This window comes from Papaver somniferum, chromosome 4 (assembly GCF_003573695.1).
Source record: "Papaver somniferum cultivar HN1 chromosome 4, ASM357369v1, whole genome shotgun sequence".
In the NCBI taxonomy this organism is placed as follows: Eukaryota; Viridiplantae; Streptophyta; class Magnoliopsida; order Ranunculales; family Papaveraceae; genus Papaver; species Papaver somniferum.
This window is the reverse complement of record NC_039361.1, coordinates 159,686,513-159,692,027: the sequence shown is the minus strand read 5'-3', so window position 1 is coordinate 159,692,027 and position 5,515 is coordinate 159,686,513. Positions and strand designations below refer to the sequence as shown.

At 40.7% G+C, this 5,515-nt stretch overlaps 1 non-coding gene across 1 annotated transcript; it reads left to right on the top strand.

Moving 5' to 3' along the window:
• Positions 1-3,779: 3,779 nt before the first annotated feature.
• TRNAK-CUU lies at positions 3,780-3,852 on the top strand. The gene has a single exon. It is a non-coding gene; the product is annotated as a tRNA-Lys (tRNA).
• The last annotated feature ends 1,663 nt before the right edge of the window (positions 3,853-5,515 follow it).

Here is a 5,515-nt window from a genome sequence, read left to right as displayed (position 1 = left end):
TGGCACGGTGGTGCGGCTGGCATGGTTGGCATGTCTTTGGCGCGGAGATGTGGCTGGCATGGCATGCCATTGGCACGGTGGTGCAACTGGCATGGTTGGCATGCCTTTGGCGCAGATATGTGGCTGGCATGGGATGCCATTGGCACGGTGGTGCGGCTGGCATGCCTTTGGCGCGGAGTTGTGGCTGGCATGGTGGTGCGGCTGGCATGGTTGGCATGCCTTCGGCGCGGAGATGTGGCTGGCATGGCATGTCATTGGCACGGTGGTGCGGATGGCATGGTTGGCATGTCTTTGGCGTGGAGATGTGGCTGGCATGGCATGCCATTGGCACGGTGGTGCGGATGGCATGGTTGGCGTGTCTTTGGCGCGGAGATGTGGATGGCATGGCATGCCATTGGCACGGTGGTGCGGCTGGCATGATTGGCATGCCTTTGGCACGGAGATGTGTCTATTAAGGTTTAACATGTCGAAACCCTAGTTTAAAATATGTGGCACGCGTGATTGGCATGTTTGGTTAGCATGCGCGGCTGGCATGTGCAGAGATGATGCCAGTCAGTACCGATGGCTCTGCTGTGGAGCATGACATATAAAAAAGGTACCCCGATAATTTTATGCAGACATGTTGAATGATTCAATAAATGTGCTAGTGGCGACATTATTACTCAAATGTGACGTCACTATCTGATTAAGGTTTTACGATTTTAACCCTAAACTAAAATCACCATCAACATCATCATAATATCTCCCCGTGTTCAAAGAAAAAATCTCAGGCCTTTGTCTTATATGAAAGTGATTTGAGACATGATGAACCAAGTTTCTGTTTAGTGTGGTTTAAACATGTGTACTGAAGAATCATAGAGAAAAATGTTTCCATTGAATAGAGTATGTATATGCATGGCATAAGGAACGTTGGAAAGTTGATATTAGAACAACATATTCTAGTTATTAGGATATGCCCAATAGAAATTTGTCGTTGGATATTTTTGCTTCTCTACGGATAAATTTGCGGTACTTGTTAACTGGTCTCCTTATGGAGGCCTCAGGCAAGGTTGTTCCCTATCTCCTTACCTTTTTGTTATAGTTATGGAAGTGATGAGTGTCTCTCTGAAACTTCAAATTGATAATGGTATCTATGGCCTTCATCCTAGGTGTAGATTGAAAAACTTGACACACCTTTGTTTCGCTAATGATATTCTCATTTTTTTTTCAAGGTTTCTCTTGCTGCTGCAGAATCTCTTAAGATTGTTTTATCTATGTTCAATAAGATCTCAGGCCTTGAAATGAATAAGCACGAGACTACTCTTTTCTGTTCTTCGGTTGATAGTGGGTCTTTATCTTAGATTTTATTATATTTGGACTTTGGTAGTAGCGCTCTTCTTGTTCGCTATCCTTGTGTTCCTTTATTATCTACCAGACTTTCGTATCAAGATTCTTTACCTCTAATTACTAAGGTTTTTAAAAGGGTAAAGTCCTAGAAGGCCAAGTCTCTTACCTATGCAGGGAGACTTCTTCTTATTAAGATTGTCCTCACTGGTATGATATATTTTTTTCTGGCTTGTTTTGTTTTGTCGAAGAGGGCCATTAAAGAACTGAACTTTATATGTAAGAAATTCTTATGGGCTGGTGTAGATACGGGAAAGAAATACCACCCTATAGGCCGGGATTTATTGTGTAGACCTATTCAGGAAGGTGGCTTAGCAGTGAGAAATAATGAGATTACTAATGTCACAGCAAACCTTAGGCATCTGTGGGAACTGGTCATTAGGAAAGATAATATTTGGATTAATTGGGTTCACAAGAACCTCATCAAAAATAAATATTTTTGGACCATGAACATCCCACAGGATTCATTGTGGTGTTGGCGTAGAATCTTACACCAGAGAGAGGTTTGCTAGAAATATATCTTTCATGTGCTTGGTACTGGTAGTAGTGTTAAGTTTATTTCTGACTTATGGCATCCTTGTGGTCGTCTGAATGAATGGGTGAGCAGTGTTATTCTCGAAGAGATCTGTCCCAACTTAAATTGCATGGTAGATCAGTTTATTGAGAATGCTCAGTGGATTTTTCCTCAGTCTCAGTCTGTGGAAGTGCAAGTTGTTATATCTAAACTACGACTAGTTGATTTTAATGTGAGTGAATAAGATATCGTGGTTTGGAAACCTAGCTCTACTAGGGATTATACGATGAAAGATTCTTATAAATCTTTGGATGGTGTTAGGAACTCAGTAATCTGGTATTGCCTAGTATGGTTTAAATCTCATGTGCCAAGACATTCTTTTATTACTTGGTTAGGGCTCCATAGACGACTAAACACAAGAGAGAAAATGGTGAAGTGGGTGTTGTTACAAGTAGCTACTTGTCCTCTCTGTGATGGTATTTCTGAGTCTGAAGATCATTTATTTAATGAGTGTATTTATTCTGCTGGCATCTGGCAGAGACTTCTCCTCAAAATGGGATACTTTTGAAACTTGAGTAGCTGCTGACACGAAGAGATATATTGGTATGTTGTTGTCTTTGTAGGAGAAGGCATGCTTACTAGAATGAAGAAAATTATCCTCAACTGTTATATATATATCATATTTGGAATGAGAGAAATAACCGGATTTTCTCAAGCAAATTTAGTTTTGTTGACCAAGTTGGTCATGCTATTATCAATGATGTAAAAAATAAAGTTATGTCTATGACAGGGAAGTTAAAGGACAGTCCTACTGCTAGAGCTTTTGTGGAAAGATGGGGGTTAAGTTTTAGCTTTGTCTCTATCACTGTTCATTACTGCACCTGGATTGGTCCTGACACCGATGAAATTATGATCAATACTGATGTCTCAAAGAAGGACCACTCAGGAGATTGGGGAGCTATTCTGAGGAACAATGCTGATGAGCCTGTTGCTGCTGCAAAAGGGGTGGCCCTCCCATCTCTGTGACAGCTCATGAATTACAGGCGATGAAAATGGGACTAAGTCTTGTAAGAACATGGGGTTTTAAAAAGGCTCACATGTCCATTGACTCAATGGTGATCTATTGCATATTAATAAATAAGAAGGAAAAACCACCCTGGCATCTACTTCAAATTTGGCGTAGAGTAAATTTACTTAGAGATTTCTTTAAAGTCTTAAAGGTTTCTCATGTTTTTCACGAGACCAATAGGACTGGTGATCTATTGGCAGGTTATCATTTAAGAGGACACAATACATGCGTAGTTAGTTTTGTTTTCTGTTTTTTTCCGTTCTTTTGTTTTGGTTTCTTTATTCGAGGGTCCCTTAACCCCAGTTGTCTGATCAAAACAAAAAAAGAAAAAGAAAAAAACTTTGTCGTTGGAAGAATGACGTAATCAATCTTATAGTTAATATCATCTGAAGTTGTTGCCTTTCTGTAGATTTCTGCAGCAGAACAAATCATATATCTTCTCAGCTAACTTACTGAGATGGTTGATTTAGTTGCTTGCCAACTATCTCACTGTTGCTCCTTCATTTATGATTTCGGTCATGAGAATTTAATATATGTTTCATGATTCATCTTTAGCAGTAAAAGTTTTGGCGTTTCTTGTTTGCATTATGGTTATAGCTATTTGCAAACTATATCATAGAGTTTTGGTCGAGCTTTTGACTTTTCCTCCATCTTTGTTGCAGCTTGAGTTGGAATTTTCAAAGGAATTAAACAAGTGGTCTTAACCCTCCTCATAAATCTGCTCCATGGGTGACTAGTCAATCAATGAAGTGCCTCTTTCTGATCTAGGGCTCACTCTCTGAGTTTATGTTAAAAAATGCAAGTGTACAACATGCCCGTCTAGCTCAGTTGGTAGAGCGCAAGGCTCTTAACCTTGTGGTCGTGGGTTCGAGCCCCACGGTGGGCGCATTTTTATTTATTAAACTCTTTTTTTTTTTTTTTTTTTTAATTATTCCAGATTAGCCGCAAGGGCTCTTAACTTTGTCTCAAGAACGTACCACTTACCATTGATGAATCTCATGGGATTGACTTATTTTAAAATGTTGAGGATATTGCTAACGTGCGTTTCTCTTATCACGAGTATGGAACTTTCCGGAGATTTGCTCATGTTGAGTTTGCAGCTGCAAAACAGGCAGTTAGGTCGAATGGCAGATACTTGAAAGGTTGTCCTGTTGAACTTGGCATTATTCCTGAAGCCATGTGTGTTGAAAGGTTGTCCTGTTGAATTTGATGCATACAAAGAAACAACCAGCAACATCAGAGGCCGACTTTCACCTTCACCCAAGTGATTTCTCTAGAAGCGAGTCATACCATACATTGACTTGCTCCATTTTGAAATAAAGTACTGTCACTTTTAATGCACGACGACTCTTTGCCTCACAGCAATGTCACTAGAAGCGAATAATAAAACGTAATGACAAGTAATTTTGAAACCAGTGTCAGCAGGGGATAAATCACTAAACATCAAGTCATACAAAGGCCAACTCCAAGGGCAATCTCCGGGTTGTACTCCCGTCTTGAGTTTACTTCTGTCCAACTGGGAATTGCTCCTGATTAACGGTTAGAATCAAGCACAAGTGAACTGAGCGATTCAAGTGTCCCCCATAAGTAGACAATTCTCCAGAACAAGCACCTGAAGTTCTCTCAAACGTCCTATGGTTTTCAGTAGTTCTCCAAGGACAGACATTCTTCCTATTTCCAAAGGTATGGGTCCTTCCAGTAAGTTCCACAGAAGATCGAGTTTTCTGAGCTGTACCAATTTCCAAGCTATTGAAGAATTACTCCAGTGAATTTGTTACGACTAACATCCAAGTATAGAAGCCTTGTAAGATTTCCGATGCTTGGAGGCATATTCCCGGAGAAGAGGTTCATGCTCAGGTTCACCTACACCAAATTCTGAAGATTCCCAATCCCTGGAGTAAGATTCCCAGAAAATGGGTTGCCGTGTGCTGACAGTTAGATGACTTTTCCAAGTTCTCAAACTGTGGAAGCTGCCAGTGAAGCTATTTTCATCAAGTATTAGTTCTCTGAGCATTTTTAAGGTTGGACAAAGACGGAGGTAGAGTCCCAATAATTTGTTACCACCCAAGTCTAGAGACTCTAAATTCCATAAATTTGCAGGAAGAGGGCCTGCAAAGGCACAGTAGCTGACATTAAGATGCTTCAGTGATCTGAGTTCCCCAAGGTGGCTTGGAAACGGAAGCTGTAGTGGAAACTGAGTGCACGACAAATCAACCGCATGAATTTGGAACCGACGCATCTTATACAAACCAATTACATGGTGAAACTTCCGTGTTGAACCAGCTTGCAAGAAGATCTCATTATAGAAGGATGAACTGTGTTGAACCAGCTTGAAGGAGATCTCATTATAGAAGGATGAAGAGATGAAGAGACAGCGACGAAACTGAAAAGGAGCCTAGAGTGCAGAATATGAGCGGGTGGTACCAAGGGAAACACCCAGGGGCTCGATGAGACTTGGATTCTTTTGTGCTACGCGGAAGACTAAGATGCCAAATAGTTACACAAGTCATAAAACTCTTTAACACAGAATCATGACCCTTTTTTCACTT